Below are 18,834 nucleotides of genomic sequence, written 5' to 3' on the forward strand. Positions count from 1 at the left end.
TGCATTGTAATTAATTATGACAACTATATGTAACTACACTATTTGCATCTATTTTTTACTCTAACCAGTGAGCGTGCACGTGCAATGCACGTATAACCAAATGAAGATATTTTTCTCATTCATCCTAGTCAAGAGGCAATTATTCAAATAAAATCAACAAAAATGTATAATAAATATACTACGCATTCACAACTCCCTAAATACTTCTTCCGTCCCAAATAAGTGTCTCAACTTTAGTACAACTTTGTTACAAAGTTGAACACTTATTTTGGGACAAAGAGTAATATGGAATTGCCACTAACCACAAACTACAAAGTCTACACTAAATAACCTAATCTTGGTATACAACCTTAGTGGGCTACCATAGTTTTTACACTGATGAAATAGTAGGTCTTAAGCATCTCCAGATAAGGATCTTCCATACCAAGCAACACTAGTCATTTGAACCATTGTTTATTAGTTTGATGAAATAGCAGATGGTAAGCACTTGTTGTCGGATTTCGGGTTCCGACAGACCCTTGAGGTTCGAACACTGGGGTGCGCGCGGAGATTTTGCCTCCTACCTACCTGCACCCCTCCGCCGTGCTAGGATCAAAACTATCGAAAGAACAACACAAGAGACACAGGGTTTATACTGGTTCGGCCACCGTTGTGGTGTAATTCCCTACTCCAGTGTGTGGTGTGTGGATTGCCTCTTGGGCTGATGATGATGAGCAATACAAGGAAGAACAGCCTCGCGAGGGTCTGTTCTTGGCTGGGGCGATGAACTGCTGCGAGGAGTTCAGTCACCTTTCTCTCTCTCTCTCTCTCTCTCTCTCTCTCTCTCTCTCTCTCTCTCTCTCTCTCTCTCTGCTTCCAACCGGCCGACCCCTTGCCATGTGGGTGGCTGGTCCTATTTATAGAGGCCCTGGTCCTCTTCCCAAATATTGAGCGGGAAGGGAGCCAACAATGGCGGGCTAATTTGAAGGGGGACAGCAAGTATCAGCTATCCTGACAAAAGTAGTCTTCGCCTGCGCAAAGCTCTGGTGATGACGCCGTCTTGTGCTCCACGGTGACCTCTGTCTCGTAGTCCTCCTGGTCTTGGTCTCGTTGCACCGAAATGGCAACCTTTTCCTAACGCCTCGGTACTCCGTGGCTGCGCTTGCCCCCTTTGCACCAAAGAGGAAAGGAGGACGTTGCACGGGCTGGCACCCGCCTGGCGCCCTGGGTCGTCATGGCTTGCATCACGGGCACCTCGCGAGGTACCCCGCCTTGATCTCTCCGCCTCCTCGTGAGCCAGCCTGGCGAGGCCGTGCCTGAGGAAGCTCCGTGTCATCCGCCCCACGAGGCTTGGCCCCTCGCGAGGGTCTTGAGTTTGTGTTGGTGAAGATGGGCCGTGCTGGGTCCCCCTTTGAGCCACGCCGCAGGCCGCAGGCAGGCAAGTCTAAGGACCCCCGTTCCCAGAACACCGACAGTAACCCCCGGGCCCAAGGCACGCCCGGACTTAGCCGTGGAGGGAGGCGGAAGGGCAAGAGCAAAGCGCCGCGGGCCCTAACAGCCTGCGGCCTTGGGCGCCGCGTGGCGGTTGACTGGTCGTGGGCGCCTCCACTTCCCCACGGTGCCTCGGCAACTGCATGGATTGGACAAGTCCCTGCATGCAAAACGGGTCATGATTACTTGCGATCGTGGAGGTCGGCGGTTGGCCTCCGCCGGTTATAAGTACAGAATGCCGTGCGCCCTTCCAGTCCATCCCTCCTTGCTTCTCCTTCTTCCCGATTCTTGCTCCGTCTTGCCGTGATGGCTCCGATCCGCCGGTTCTCGACGGTAGAGAAGGGAAAGGCTCCCCGAGAGGGACCAGACCCACTTCCGCCGAAGAAACGGCATGTCCACCGTGGCCCGGATGAGGGGGCCCTTCAGGTCGTGTCGAGGCCTTGGGGCGAGCGGGCGCCGCCGGGGTTCCCGCTTCCATTATACGCCCACGTCGAGGGCCCCGAAGGAGCTGATGCCGACCGCCACGGGCGGCGCCGCCGTCGGCGCCGACGGGTCATGAAGGCGTGGGTCGTCCCCCCTGGGGCCCACACCGAGGGCTGCTCCCAAGAGTTCGTGCTCCACGTCGCCATTCCTCTTCAGTCTTGGATCCGCCTTCCTCCCTTCTTCGCCTCCGTCATCCCGCAGGGGGAGCCCCTGGAGCTCTGGCTGCAGCACGCTGGCTGCAGCACCCTCGCGACCGAGGCAGAGGTCGCGGTCGTCGCCCCGGGCAAGGTCTACATGACCCGGGGCTGGAGAGAGATCGCCCGGGTTTGCAGGACAAGGGGCGTCTTCGCGATCCACTTGGACTACGACGGTGCTTCGGTGATGCTCCTCAAGGTCTTCAACGTGAACGGGTGCCGGGTAGAGTGCTGCCTCGGTGAAGGCGGCCAGGGCCCTACTGCGACGAGGATTGGGCTCGCCAACCGCTCCCTTGGCGGCTCCTCGGGCGGTGGAGACGTCGGAGGCTCCAGCGACTCCGGCGAGCCCTTCGCGACTCCGGAGACGAGCGACGATAGCTACGAGCCCTCGAGCCGGCGCCGCTCTCGGAGCAGGGCGAGCTCGTCAGGCCGCCGCCGACTCTGATCTGGATGGGGTTGGCGTCGGTGCTTGATGGCCCACTGTTGATGATGGCGTCTTTTGTAGCGATGCGCGTAGTTTGCATCTCTTTAGGATCTGTTCCCTGCGAGGAACCAAAAACGCGCCCCGTGGGGGCTTGTAAGGTGCCTGTGATCCTGTTTTGTTAATATAACCCTTGTCGTAGATTTGCGCAAGTTGCTCATCCCGTCTTAGCTCGGTCCTCCCTTTCGAACCTCACGAGGGCTTGGTGCTCTGCGCCGACAGGTCCCAGTCCCAAGGCGGCTTCAGTCGTCGCTGGTATGCCAGGTCGCGGATGCCGTGGTCAAGGCCAGGAGGTGAGCGACCCAGAGTTCGGTAAGAGCCCCTGAGTCGCGATGCTTAAGAGGTCCCCTTTGGCGCCCAAGCAGACGTCGTTCGGTGAGAAAGGGGAGCGATGTTGCTAACATGGGATAGCATTAGGTGCAGGGATGGTGCCACGGTAGCTGGCGCTTCCGGGCGATAACTTATCTCGAGGATCAGGGGCCGCTCTCTGGTGTGTGGCCGGGTCCGTGCATCGGTAGGCGCGAGGTTGCTCGGCGAGGTCCTCGTGTGTCTCTCCCCTCTCGCCTTTGCTCCCCTTTCTGCTCTACATCCTCGGGTCCCGGCCCTCGAGCGAGTCTTAGCCATTGCTGGTATGCCAGGTCGCGATACCGTGGTCAAGGCCAGAGGGTGAGGGCTGGAGAGCCAGTAGGAGCCCTGAGTCGCGATGCTCAGGCACCCCCCCCTTTAACGTGCAAGCGGTTCGCGCGGACGAGAGCGAAGAAAACACAGCAAGAGCCTCGCCTGACGCAGATCCTTCAGGAGGTCCTGGAGGTCCATCATAGAAAAAGCAAGGGGTTGCCATAACAATTGACGGTCAGCCGTTGGTTGCTTCCGAAGGGTAGTGAGGCACTGAAGGCTTGACGAGGTGGCGCTATGCGGGGCTGCCGCGGCCAGAGCTTAGCCATCCAGGTTTGTCGGCGTTGCAGGGACGGACCCATGCACAAGCGTCGTGCCGTTTGGGAGCAGCTCCGTTAGTTGGCGTCAGCTGAGCAGGCAACTAGGTAAAGCACATTAGCCGCGAAGGAGTGGATTCGTTCAAATAGATGTTGGGAATGCGGAGATCACTGGGTCAGGCCCGAGCGACTTGGGGGTCATGCTGCCCGAGGGGCGCCCCCAACAAGGTAAGCTAACAATCATGGAATGTAAAGGGATACACGCTGCAGGGACGGACCCACGCGGCCTGGGAATAATGCAGCTCTGGGGGCGCTCCCAGCTGGAAGTGAAACTTGAAAGATGTCACCTGATGATGTTGAAGACGAAGGGGTGTCGGTGTAGCAGACTCGGTGGGCTGCGGGAGCCGATCCTCATGAGCCCCCAGGCCCAGGGGCCTCGGGAGGCTCCGGAGGCGCTGGCGGTTCCTCGCGGGCCATCTCCATCTCCGCCAGGGCTGCAGAGCGCCTGGCCTCTTGTGCCTCCGTGATGCCCCTCATGAGGCGCTGGTGTGTGTCAGCCGCACTCGGCAAGCCGTAAGGCATGCGAACGTAGCTGTGGGGTGGACCTCCGCAGCGCCCCACTCGCGAGGGCCAGAGGCGCTCCAGGGAGGTGACTTGGTTGAGCCCTGGTACATTGACGCAGACACGCAGCTCGCCATCCTCGCCTGGATGGGGAGCCACTGCTGGTAGGCGGCGGGCGCCTCTCATGACTCTCGACTCCTGTAGCTCCTGAATGGCCTTGCTGACGAACTCCTGTGGGTCTGGATCTTCTTGCCTTGTTGCTTCTTGCGGGAAACGTGCTTTGAAACATGCCTCCATGTGGTGCCCCAGCGCCTCCCTCGTGACCCATGCTAGGTCGGTGGCCCTCCAGGGGAGAGCCCCCGAGCCCTGCCTGAGGAGGGCGTCGGGCACGCTTTCCTATGCGATGGAAGGAGGCTCCCCCTGGGCAGGCACGGGCCCAGAGGGGCCTGCCTCCTGAGGGGCCAGGCCGGACGATGTCTTCTTCTTCTTGAGGGCGGCCTCGGGAAGCCTCCTGCTTCCGCGATCCGGGTCTTCTAGCGATGCGGCCTGAAAGGCTCGCTCCAGAGAACACACCGCATCCTTCTCTTCACAGGGCACCGTGATGACTCCGCTGCTTCCTGGCATCTTGAGGACGTTGTAGCCATGGTGAGTCACGGCCATGAACTTGGCCAGTGCCGGGTACCTGAGGATGGCGTTGTACGGCAGGCGGATGTGAGCAACATCGAAGTCGATGACCTCGGTGCGGTAGTTGTCGCGTGCCCCGGAGGTGACAGGGAGGCGAACCTGCCCAATCGGGACCGTGGAGCCGTCGGTGATGCCGGAGAAGGGCTTGGTTGGCTGAAGTTGGCTGTAGGGCACTTGGAGGTTGTTGAATGTCTCTACGGACAGGATGTTGAGCCATGCCCCGCCATCGATGAGGGTCTTGGTGACCACCATGTTGCTGATGATTAGGGAGCAAAGCATCGGGAGGACTCCGGCTGTAGCCGCACACTTGAGTTGATCTGCTGAGCTGAAGGTGATGGCGCATGCCGACCACCTGAGGGGGCGCGTGGCTTCGAGCCTGGGGAGGACTGTGTTCACTTCGCGAGCGAACTGCTTGAAGATGCGTTGAGAGGCTGGGGCTTGAGCTCCGCCCAGGATGCAGGCGATCGCGTGCGGCTCCTAGAAGCCCCCAGCCTCCTCGTCCTGGTGGCGGTCCTCGTTTCTCCTTGGCTATGGCGGCAGCGGTGGGAGGCCTGCGTTGCCTTGCGGGCGATCCTCGCGAGGCTGATGCCTCCAGCCTCCCTCGCGAGGTGGGTCTTGCCAGCGTCCTGCGTTCCTTCCTCCTCCTCGGCCGTATCCCCGGTCACCACGGTCAGGGCGACGGCCGATCCTTCCTTCTTGCACAGCTTGGAGTTCTTGGCATTCGCTGGTGTTGTGGGTGTGGAGGTCATGGTACACGCAGTACCGGCTGCCCTTGGGAGGTTCGGGCTGATCTCTGCCCCGCTTGGTGTCCGGTTCTGCCGCGAGCACGGCAGCCCCCTTGCGCTTCACTTCCTTGGCCTTGAGCTTCTTCTCTTCAGGGTCTGCGGCAGGCAGCTCGAGGAGGGAGAGACGCCCTTCCTCAGCCCTGGCGCACTTGTTCGCCAAGTTGAACAGCTCCAAGGATGTGCACAGGTCTTCATGCATCGCCAGCTCCTCCTTCATCTTGACGTCGCGCACGCCGTCGGAGAAGGCTGAGATGATGGTCTCTTCAGTCACCTTGGGAATCTTGAGGCGTGCGTTGTTAAAGCGCTGGATATACTTCTACAGGGTCTCCCCGGGTTGTTGCTTGATGCGGGGCATGTCGCTCACAGCAGGTGGCCGGTCGCGAGTACCTTGGAAGTTGGCGATGAAGCGGGTGCGCATCTCTTCCTAGGAGGAGATTGTGCCTGGAGCCAAGTTTAGGAGCCAGGTGCGGGCCCCATCCTTGAGCGCCATGGGAAACCAGTTCGTCATGACCTTTTCGTCTCCGTTGGCAGCTTCGATGCCCAGCTCGTAGAGCTGGAGGAACTCCGCAGGGTCGGTCGTGCCGTCGTAGCGAGGAGGCAGGTCCGGCTTGAACTTGCCTGGCCACGCGACACTGCGCAGTTCGGTGGTGTAGGTGCGGCAGCCTGCTGTGCCACGGGAGGCCTTGGGAGATGGAGAGCCTGGTCTTGCATGTCCCCACGCACTGGAGCAGGAGGATGGTCGCGGCGTGCTGGCGCAGGGAGCGCCCGGGCAGCTTCTGGCGGGCGAGGGACTTCTTGGCAGCTCTGTTCTTGCCGCGCTGGCACCTGACGGAGCGGGTTCCGCCTAGGGGGCACGCACCTTGGAGCCATGGCGTCTTCTTGAGGAGGAGGCGGTCGGGGCGCCGCCGGAGCCTCGTCGCCCGCGCGGGGTGGGGTGCGGTGCAGCGAAACGGATGGCGCGGAAGAACCCACTGCAGCGCGGACGAGCTCGGCGACGCGGCCGAGCCATTCTTCGTAGACGTTGTCGATGGGATGGTAGCGCAGGAGCTCGTTCGCCGCGATGAGTGCAGCCCGAGCCTCCATGGGCGCGCGGAGCGCACGGGACGAAGATCCAGCTGGGGCGAGCGAGGGAGTTGCGGTGCGGCCGTCTTGGCGCACGGACGGATGCTGAGACGATGCTTGTTGCTCGTCCCCCACCGGGCCGGTGGCGGCGTTGATGGCAGGTGACGGGGAACGGCAAGGACGCCCGCCGACAGGGGCCGTCTGGGCGACGTGGGAAGCGAGGGTGGCCCGGCGCTCCGCGCGGGCCCGACGAGCGTCAGACATGAGCGTGATGGTCGGAGGAGAACGGGGTGGTGAAAGACGAATTCCGGCGCACCCCTACCTGGCGCGCCAAATGTCGGATTTTGGGTTCCGGCAGACCCTTGAGGTTCGAACACTGGGGTGCGCGCGGAGATTTCGCCTCCTACCTACCTGCACCCCTCTGTCGTGCTAGGATCAAAACTATCGAAAGAACAACACAAGAGACACAGAGTTTATACTGGTTCGGGCCACCGTTGTGGTGTAATACCCTACTCTAGTGTGTGGTGTGTGGATTGCCTCTTGGGCTGATGATGATGAACAATACAAGGAAGAACAGCCTCGCGAGGGTCTGTTCTTGGCTGGGGCGATGAACTGCTGGGAGGAGTTCAGTCACCTCTCTCTCTCTCTCTCTCTCTCTCTCTCTCTCTCTCTCTCTGCTTCCAACTGGCCGACCCCTTGCCATGTGGGTGGCTGGTCCTATTTATAGAGGCCCTGGTCCTCTTCCCAAATATTGAGCGGGAAGGGAACCAACAATGGCGGGCTAATTTAAAGGGGGACAGCAAGTATCAGCTATCCTGACAAAAGTAGTCTTCGCCTGTGCAAAGCTCTGGTGATGACGCTGTCTTGGGCTCCACGGTGTCCTCCGTCTCGTAGTCCTCCTGGTTTTGGTCTCGTTGCACCGAAATGGCAAACTTTGCCTGACGCCTCGTTACTCCGCGGCTGCGCTTGCCCCCTTTGCACCAAAGAGGAAAGGAGGACGCTGCGCGGGCTGGCACCCGCCTGGCGCCCTGGGTCGTCATGGCTTGCGTCACGGGCACCTCGCGAGGTACCCCGCCTTGATCTCTCCGCCTCCTCGTGAGCCAGCCTGGCGAGGCCGTGCCTGAGGAAGCTCTGTGTCGTCCGCCCCGCGAGGCTTGGCCCCTCACGAGGGTCTTGAGTTTGTGTTGGTGAAGATGGGCCATGCTGGTCCCCCCTTTGAGGTACGCCGCAGGCCGCAGGCAGGCAAGTCTGGGGACCCCCGTTCCCAGAAGGCCGACAGTTGTAGATAATGACCTCCCTTCCAGCTTATCCAAAAATAATATTATGATTTTATCTGAAACAGTGAAAGAATACTATACAATTATAATTAACAAAAACATAATTTCTACAATATAAGCTTGAGAAAGATAGAGGTAACAATCAAGGATGACATGTCAAATTACAATGTAGATAGAGCATAAATGCGGTATGTAAAAATATTCTGATATGCAGAGTGATACCAAGAGAAACAATGGCAAAGCACTGACTAGCAGGCGCTTGTATAACAAAGTAGGATCCCAGATCAAGCCATGGAGAAATAAAAAGTCTGGGCAATATAAATTATGGAATGATGCAGAGGCGGAGGAACCATCTTCCATTATTTAAAAAATAAGTTAAGCATATCAATAGAACAAGCGGAAGTTCTGGAGCCATGACCATTGGTGAGTTCTCCAGTCATTGCAAACTTCACACATATCATGATAGCAGAAACAAAAATATGTTCCGACAGAACAATTTGTAGGCATTGGAGCATGTTGATAAAATTTAGTATGCTAGAACAAAGGTAGGCAATTTTGTAAAAGTAATGGTTTCGGTGAAGGTCATATTAGTCCATGGAGTAACCACAACAGCAACCAATCAGTCCATAGAGTAACCAAAATAATAACATCCACTACAAAGTGGCTGGGTAGGGAGCGAGAGGCATACCTGAAATAGTGTTGCCGGGCAATGGGGATGGCCTTGCGACGTTGTGGTTGTCGAACCATCATGCCTGCTGAAGCTCCTTCTGCCCATCTCTTTTCCTTGCCTTCAGCAATCGCAAAATTAAGCACAAACTAACAACAGCATAATAAATGATTTTTTTCTTTAATAAAAAACTAACTTGCAGTATAGTTCTACAAGCAGTTAAGTCAATAAAGCTATAGGAGAAGATTTGGAATCATAGAAGTACAGGGAGATTGAAAACACAAGCCTGACATGTTCTTCGTAACAAATAATTTTGATTATTTGTTCTAAAGCATATTTACTATGTCCTGAACTGAACCAAACTGAATTACACTGATTAATTTTGGACTAACAACGCTCTTCCAATACATCAACCAGGAAACAATTCCAAGATATACAGATAAGATCAACCTAAGCAGTTTACTTGTTACTCACAAGAGATACAAAATTTCAAATTGGCTTCAAGAAATAACATCATTGGTACATCTATGCCTAATGGTGAAGGGTGCTGCTAATGGTCAAATATATTACACTTCATTGAGAAACTTCAGAACACTGAAGCAAATATTTTTTTATGATAGCAGCTTGAAGTTCAAATATCATTTGTTGAACAACTATCCACCTGTATGACACTGCACATTAGGAAAAAAAAGAACCATCACATACTCTAAACAATTTATTAAAATGTCACATTAATTTAGGGTACATGATATAAAAACTCCCAAGTGTATGCCTAATTGACTTTCAGACCATTAGAAAATAAGGTGTGCGTCTCTTACACATCCTCACTACCATGAGAAGCCACCTCCATACCCAAGCCTCTATTCCAGGCAAGGTTTTTGCTTCAAGGTTGAGCCACTTGGGTGAAAGTGACCCATGGTGAATTGTGGATGTGCCACATGCTATTATTTTGGTACACGGCGGTGTACAAATGCCTTGTGGATTTAGGTTTTTGATTCAAATTTTTTGAACGTCATTGCTTCATCGTTGTGTAGTCGCCGTGTAGCTCTAGTGCTAGCTTCTTGTTTGTCTTTTGTGTGCCGAGGTTGTTTCTGTAGTTGCTGATTGCATGGATCATATTGCATGGTTTCTAAATTTGATTTGACTACGTCGGGTTGGGCCGTTCCTATTTGGATGGATCGGTGATCATGTGTACTAGATATTTTTCATTCCATGTTTGTTGGCTAATAGAGACATTGCCACGCGAGTAGCTAGATCTGAGACGTTGACACGTATTGATTTAGAACGGTGCCTTCGATTGGTATCTGGATGATCGGAGAGCCCTCAAGTCTCCCGAAGGATCCCGTCGAATCTTGTTTTACCGTTGTTTGTCTCTATGAAACCCTCCACACTCCCAACGTCGTCCTTCGGTCGAACATGGCGTGGGCGTCGCCCGCGGCTCCGGCGATCCTAGCCAGAGTTGTTCACGCCGTCATCCGGACACGCTCTGGGGGCGAACCTCCCATAGGAAGGTGCACAGAGGAAGATGCGTGCAGACCATGCTGGGGGCCATGAATGTGGTTGTGTCGGTCTTGCTCCTGAGTTGCGTCAGGCTACAGCTGACGGATACCAGTGGGCAATCACTGGTGCCCATGAGCGTCGGCCGTCCGTCTCCGCTCCCCCTCTTTCTCTCTTATCTTCCACTGCGGCTCCATCCCCAGCACCCCGTCCTGTCGAGATCAGCCACGGGCCTGCCTTCTGCAGTCCTCCTTCCATTCTCCTAGAAGCTCCATGGAGTTTCAGCCAACGTTGTTGGGCATCTATACGCGGTGACAACGTACATGCACACGTCGGCCAAGGAGGAGGCCCTGGTCACCGTTAGCGAGTCTTGTGGATTCACTGACCTCCGTGACCGCGGCCTCGGACGTGGTTTTCATCATGGTCGACAAACACGACGACGTCGGCACGGTCGGCTTGGACGCCGCTCGGAGGTCCTTGCAGGGCTCCGCCCGTACGACGTGCTCATAGATTGCATGAACTCTTCCCCTCCCACGCGGCGCCTGGTGCCACGCTATTGACTCTAGGAGCGGCGTTGGCGCTCGCGATGGCATGCTCACCCTCCCCGATGGCAGCGATGAGGCCGTCCTCTGGCTCGGAGGACCTATCTGCATGGGCCCACCGGCAGCGGCCAGAGCAGCAAAATTGCCGTGGCAGGCGTGGTGGTTGGCCTCGAGCCCTTAGCGAGTCCTTGGTCTGGTCTTTTCCAGCGCCGCTGGGCTCGAGTGTGGAGGAGGAGGCTCAGGTGAGCGGCGACTTCACATCCGGGGTGCCGTGCGGTACATCAAGGACCTCGGCATGGCACTGGAGCCTGGAGGTCGCTGACGTCCAGGAGGAGGAGGCCGGTGATCTGTACCCAGGTTTGTACCGGCAGTCCGGCAGATGTTCTCGGCCATGGAGGCGAACCGTGACGGCGGCGTGTATGGACTGGTCATCATCGTCGGATGCCTGAACGGGGTCCACGAGTAAGGTAGGTAAGGCAGATAGCTGTCGACCAAGGTTGTTGTTGGGTCGAGGGCGACGTCCGCGGCGCATCTAGTGGCCTCCATCGAGCGGAGCTACCCACGTCCGCTATCACCGTGTAACCCGACACGGCGCGCCACTTCCCGGCATCTTTGCATTCATCTCGCATGTTATATATATATAGAGAGAGAGAGAAGGGTGCTGGACAAGTGATCCATTCACAACGCTACACTTCAAAACTTTCTACAATTATAATTTGTGTAGTAGTTTGAGTGGAGGATAAAGGCAAGGAGCTCCTCCTCAGATCTTCAGAGTAAAGGCATATTGTCTGTATAGTGTCATTTACTGTTCTTGCTGCCAAGTTAGTGTGCATTTACGCCGTATTAGCTACTGCATTTGCCTCCTTAGTATTCGATCAAATCCTGGTTGAGCCGCAGTGATGGTGATTACGTCGTTGTCGTTGTTGGGCTAAGAGACACTGGATTAGGCCGATTCCTAGACGTATACTCTGTCAGGCAGCTTTTGTATACTTATTTCCAGTTTTGAGAAGTTTCAGACATTCTGCATTCTAATTCTAAATTCTCAATTCTCAATTCTCAATTGCTAGCTGGGATTTTTTAGGCTTTTCTGAGTGTTTTCGGCAGGGATATTATAGCCAATGGGGTGATGACACATTAATTAGTGGGGATCTGGCCAGGTGCACTTTAGGGTGGATCTTGCAATTATGGTGGCAAGCAGTTCCTGGTCAACCACACATCCAGTTTGTCAGGCGGTGCTATTCTTTGTCTGCAGCAGGTGGAGCACGCAACATGTGGAGCGATGGGATGGGATTTTTTTGATGTGACCACGTGCATGCACCGACTGGCTCTCTGCATGCAGCGGTTTTCAGATTTCTCTTCATTCTTTATTCCTTATCTTAAAAGATAATAACTCCATTGGATATCCTGAGCACGACGGGTCGCCATTTCGACCTTCTACGGTCGCGCGCGGTGGCCTTCGTATGGTCTAAGCCAGCATGCCTGCAGCCAGTGGTTGATAGCTCACGGCCCTAGTGCTCTCCATTCCGTGATAGCTCATGTCTTCTCGCCGCCGGCGTTGGTAAATCCATCGATGTTCTTGATTTCGAGCTCTCTCGCGCCTTGAACCCATCCAACTCGCCAGCTATTCTAGCTTGTGCCCGTTGAGTCGACTTCATGCCCGCCAGACCACCGAAGCAGATGGCCTGTGGGGCTACAGCTGCGAGGTCCAGCTCCAGCGATAGCATGTGCGGTGCATGATGAGCATGGCGCGCCGGATCCACACTTTTTCATGTCCACATTGTGAAGATCCTATCATTATATACACATGTGCCAAGCTGCCTATGGGCCGGAGGCAACAGTTCGCAGAAGATGAAATCTAGCAATAATTATCTATATTTCTTTCATCTTACTGCAATAGAGTCGTGCCACGACAAGAATAAATGATCCTATCACAGATGTATGAACATGTGTTTCCGTGTTTAGCAACATGCATGATGCCAGTAAATTAGCTTATTTCCTACTTATTTTCCCTGTATCCACAATTTTATGTACAATAATTGCTATATGAGATAGATAAGACTAATGCAAAAACTAAACACAATTGAAATGAACACATCGTACCAACGGGCGCGGCATGTCGCCGCGCGGGCTATGCTAGTTTGACACTTACAAAGAAGGAAATCTCAGGAAGATTTGATGCTTACCTCAGGGCATGGCGACGGCTAGCTTCGAGAGGGGCGCAGCTCGAAGGGGATGGATCCCCAGCAGGACCGGCAGCAGCGGAAGCCCAGAGACGGAGGCCCGGCAACAGCAGGTGCGGCAACGGCGGGAGCCCGGAGATGGGGCCCCGGCAGCAGCAGGGCGGGGATTGGCGAGGACGACGGCTGGATGTCGAGGGGGCGGCCCAAGGACGGCGGTTGTATGTGGATCTTGAGGGCGGCAGCTCAGTCTCGGGATGGAGTGCAAGGACGGGTGGATGTTGGGGTGGAGCTCGGGGGCGGGGGAATACGAGCTCCGACACGACGGCTTGATGATGGGGTGGAGTGCGAGGCCGGCGGCAGGACTGTGGATCGAGCATGAGGGCGGCGGCAGCAGCCACTGGTTAGGGTTGTGGAATCGGGTTCGAGTTGGGGTCCTTGGGGATATTCTGCACGGGGGTGAAGGATGTTTTGCACGAACACCCCCAAAATTCCCCCCTCGCGCGAAAATCGCGCGCCACAAGTTTCCAACCTTCAGTCCATTGACACGCGTCCATCTACGCCGACACTTAGTTTGTGTCCATACACCCTACGTACGCCGACACATTTTAGGTCGCTAAGTACATACCTACGCCAACTGAAAAAATGTCAAGGTCCATACATACGCTGACATATAACATGTTATTAAACAATTACTAACAGATACACCGTTGCTTTGTGATTGCTGACTCTTAGTGTGTCCATAGTGATGACCTTTACCGACACATGATCCGAAGACAAAGCATAAAAGCTATGGTGACAGTTATTTTGTGGAGATTATTGGACCTTTGCCCCCAAAAATGTGTCACGGAAGCTCTACCGTGGTGTAGTGCATTGGGCCAGCTGGTTGGGAAGAGGTAGTTCTTCGTACGCACCCCAGTGTTCGAACCTCTCAAGGTTCTGTGGAGCCCACGATCCGACAAGCATAGAACACCTTATCCATACAGACTTTAGCACTATCAAGTTGCTTATCATCATATCCTTTTTGATTTCCAGCAACAATCCAAGAATAGTGTTGATTAACATCATTGAAAACTTGTTGGATTATATCTAAAACAGGGACTTCCTTTTAAGATTCTCATCAAAGATTTGATTATCCCCAAGCAAATGTATTAGCGCATAATCACTATTATAAAGAATTTCATCGATCACCGGTTTTCATGATTCATACCATAGAAATCAAAAATTTCTCTAGCTTCCCGTACTATGTAATCAAATTCACTCATAAGAACAAGGGTGACCAACTTTTTGGCTTTGGGGTTCTTTATAACGGGTAACTCAAAAAACAATCGTTGCAGGGTAGGATGTGTACGGATAAATTTATTTTCAAGTTTCGGAACTAGTGCTGAAATAGCTTCCGCATAAGATTTATTCCTCTTAAGAATAGGAGCATCATCAAGACTGAAATTTCCAACACAATTGAAAAATTCTTGGATACTTTCTTTTCCTATAACATTCCCTTGCCTCAAAATAAAAGTTTTAGCATCCAGATTGCCAGATCGTCCAATTTTAGGATTTAGGCCATCATCTGTTTCTGTCATACCAAAGTCACTCATGGTGACGAATCTAGCAAACAAAAATCCAATGAGAAACGCGAACGAGAAAGAGGACGAATAAAACGGCAAATTTTTGTGAAGTGGGGGAGAGAAAAACAAGAGGAAAATGGAAAATAATGTAAATTGCAAGGAGATGAGATTTGTGATTAGGATCCTGGTAGATGTTGATGATGTCTCCCCGGAAACGGTGCCAGAAATTCCTTTTGATGCAGCCTCAACTACGTCAGTATTTCGCCAAAGAGGAAGGGATGATACAACACAACTACGGTAGGTATTTCCCTCAGTGATGAGACCAAGGTTATCAAACCAGTAGGGGAACCACGCAACACCACGTAAACAACTCCTGCACACAAAGAACAACTACTTGCATCCCACGTAAGAGAGGCGTTGTCAATCCCTCACGGGTAAAAAGATAGGTAAAATTATAGTAGATTGGATAAATAGATCTTGTGGGAACGCGAGATAAAATAAATAAATAAATAAAAATTGAAGCAAGGTATTTTTGTATTTTTTGAATTAATAGATCTGAAAATAAAAGCAAATAAAAAAAGATCGTGAAGGCAAATATAATAAAGAGACCCGGGGCCCGTAGATTTCACTAGTGGCTTCTCTCGAGAAAATAGCATATGGTGGGTAAACAGATTACTGTTGGGCAATTGATAGAACTTCAAATAATCATGACGATATCCAGGCAATGATCATTATATAGGCATCACGTCCAAGATTAGTAGACCAACTCCTGCCTGCATCTAATCGACCGCTATCCAGCATGCATCTAGTGTATTAAGTTCATGGAGAAACGGAGTAATGCAATAAGAATGATGACATAATGTAGACAAGATCTATTTATGTAGAAATATACCCCATCTTGTTATCCTTAATAGCAATGATACATATGTGTCGTTTCCCCTACTGTCACTGGGATCAAGCACCGTAAGATCGAACCCATCACAAAGCACCTCTTCCCACAGCAAGAAAAATTGATCGAGTCGACCTAACTAAACCAAAGATTCAAAGAAGAAATACGAGGTTATAAGTAATCATGCATATAAGAGATCAAAAGACTCAAATAACTATAGTGGATAAAAACATAGATCTAATCATAAACTCAAAATTCATGATATCCCAACAAACACGCTGCAAAAAGAGTTACATCAAATAGATCTCCAAGAGACGATTGTATTGAGAATCAAAAGAGAGATAGGAAACCATCTAGCTACTAACTACGGACCCGTAGGTCTACAAAGGATTACTCACGCATCATCGGAGAGGCACCAATGAGGATGATGAACCCCTCTGTGATGGTGTTTAGATTGGATCTGTGGTTTCTAGAACTTGCAGTGGATGGAATTGATTTTTGTCGACTCCCCTAGGGTTTCTGGAATATTGGGGTATTTATAGAGCAAAGAGGCGGTGCAAGAGGCCATCGAGGTGGGCACAACCCACCTAGGCGCGCCCTGGTGGGTTGTGACCCCCTCGGGGCACCCCCCCAAGTGCTTCTCCGGCCCATCGGGTGTCTTCTGGTCCATAAAAAATCCACAGAAATTTCGTTGCATTTGGACTCCGTTTGATATTGATTTTCTGTGATGTAAAAAACAAGCAAGAAACAACAACTGGCTCTGGGCACTATGTCAATAGGTTAGTCCCAAAAAATGATACAAAATGATTATAAAATGATTTTGAAACATCCAGGACTGATAAAATAACAACATGGAACAATTAAAATTTATAGATACGTTGGAGACGTATCACTGTGCTACCTCGTCCTTCTTCCCAGAGCACAAATTTCGACGGTGAGCTAATCTACGTCGATCTTCCTTGTCATATCATTTCTCCTTGAACAACACACTTTATTTTGAGTTTGTGTCATATCCATGGTTCCAATAACCTTTTGCTTCATCATTCCTTTGAGTTGATGTCATCGCCGATCGATTACATCGTCATGAAATCTCTCGACAAATGTGTCGTGATCATCATCAGCATTCTAAGCTCTTCTAGGATATCAATAGAATTCATGATGAGAAATACCATCCTTGCCCCTCGGTGGTTTGCGTTATCATCGACAACGTTATTGCCCTCCCTGCAACACAAACTTGTTCATGTTTGGTGCAGTACCTCGAGTTCCTTTTCATCCAGCTTGTGGTATGTTCTACCTTGGAATATTACCATCTTTTATGTCAGGGATGTCATGGGAATTTCACCACCTCTGGAGAATTATTGATACAAGTGATACTTATCAGCATCACCATTCTGTTCCTGGTCACCGTGTTGTTTCTAACCACCGACAAATGGACTGTGATGTGTAATTCCAAAACTTCTAGCAACCCTATTGCTTGAAGTTAATGGTTGATAGCTTGATTCTTAGCCTATTGGTTATTAAATCACCATTCTAACATTGATCATACTACCTAAGGCCATATTTTGGGTGCACCTTTCAACAAATGTTTAATTGTGTATGTTTTCCTCGAGCATACATCACTATATCATTTGAACTAACAAATGTTATCTCCTTGTTCACATAATTGTGGAAATCCATATTTTTGGAAATCTCGAGGAATTGTCACTGAGTCCATCAGCCACCCCCTCATCCTCTCCTTGGATTAATGATGAAATCTTGTTTCGCAACTCGCTTCCATAGTTCATTTCCTGAGAATCTTACAATGTCATCTCTTCAATTGTGTTACACCTTTTCTTCTTAGGCATCCCGAGTCTGAGGTATCCTGACACCAATCAGGTCCTAGTCTTGGTCAGATATGATGGTTGGAACATATTTCCAAGAGTTATAACATTGGTATTTATAAGACCTGGTAAGGTGATGTCATGCCTAGCACACCTGGGCGGAGGACCTATTGTTATAGTATCCTTTTTAGCAAGTTTATTCATTCTTCCATGAGGAAATTGTAAGACTTTTTCTATAAGTTGTTTCTGATGGATCCTTTGTGAATCCAAAGTCTGATATTTACCCAATGACCATGTCAATGCTATCTCGAAGCATGTCTGGGCACAATGCTAAATTTTCTTTATCATGTATCCTAAAACAGTTGTATGGGTAATATCATATAATCCCCCCCCCTTACCTCAATGGTTTTCTAGTTTCTATCATGTCATCGATATCATGCTCCGCTTGTCCTTGGGAAGGATATACCCCTGAAATATGTGTGTATACACATTTTCCTTTCCATTGTTCTGTTTAAACCTGATAATCACTTTTCCTTTCCATTGGTTTGTTTAACTTCTTGTGATCTATATTATATAAGCAGCAATATTTCCCTGTTTATGTAAACAACTTGTTGTACCACTGTGTCAGTAAGACCCTGTTACTTTTGTTGATACATTCCGATAACCACCGATGGATGAGAACTTTGCCTATTGGTCCGCCTCATTCAACGAGCAGGAAAATTGTACTCTTCATCCCTCCCTTGGTACCGATGTTGTTGTCGACATAACTGACAGGCTATCCTCTGACATGCCTTGCCTACATTATCGTGCAAGACGTCATCTCCCTTCCTACTTTTAACCCACGTGGTGGGCCCATAACCCACAGTTCCATTGGATCGAAACCCGACTCTCCTGTACACCCCCTGGTCCCAAGGTTGTTCCTCGCACGTGGCCTCATATGTAATTCATGAGCCACCTTCAAATCTGGTATCAGACACAATACTTATTCCCGTTGTTTTGAACCCCTTTCACGTCGTGTAACAGGCATCAAATGATTGCCTGCCCGCTCAGAACTTCCCGGGATACCTCCTTACTTTGCACTCGATATTTTCTTAAGTTTCAATTCGAGAGTTACTTTCCGCCACCTTCCCCGATGTTATCGGCCAAATAGTCAACATTGCAAAGGTCCATTCTCCCGGAATACCCACCCTTTATTCTTTCGTAAGTACGATGGAGTTCTTGAAGAAAGGATGCCGACTTAATCATGATGACCTGAAGTAGAGAAATTAAGACATCAACGTAATGGATCGACCTCTTCGAGAAGAGCAACCAAGACCGAGAAGATTCGATAGAATTTCACAGCCAGATCTTTGCCCCTTACTCCACCTCATAAAATCTTAGGACGAGATTTTGTAGTGGAGGAGAATTGTGACGCCCGAATAATTAAGCTACAATGAACCTCTGCTAATGATGCCATGACGCCTCGGTTACTGGTGATAAACTCACGTTGATTCAAAACCGACTAAAATTCAAATTCAAAATCAAGTTAAGCGGTAAAGGTTTTCAAATATTAAAGCTACATGTTCGGGTGGAGCCAAATAATGCATAGGTAATTATTGTGGAGAAACCACACTTTTATAAAATGTTTAAATGCTCTAAAATGAATAAAACAATTGCTAAAACAATTAAATAAATGCCTTTTGAATTTTATAAAATACTAAACTATTTTGTTCGGGGGTAAAACCTTTTGTGACAGTAGTTGGAACTAT

The sequence above is a fragment of the Triticum aestivum genome, chromosome 3A (assembly GCF_018294505.1).
Source record: "Triticum aestivum cultivar Chinese Spring chromosome 3A, IWGSC CS RefSeq v2.1, whole genome shotgun sequence".
NCBI lineage: Eukaryota > Viridiplantae > Streptophyta > Magnoliopsida > Poales > Poaceae > Triticum > Triticum aestivum.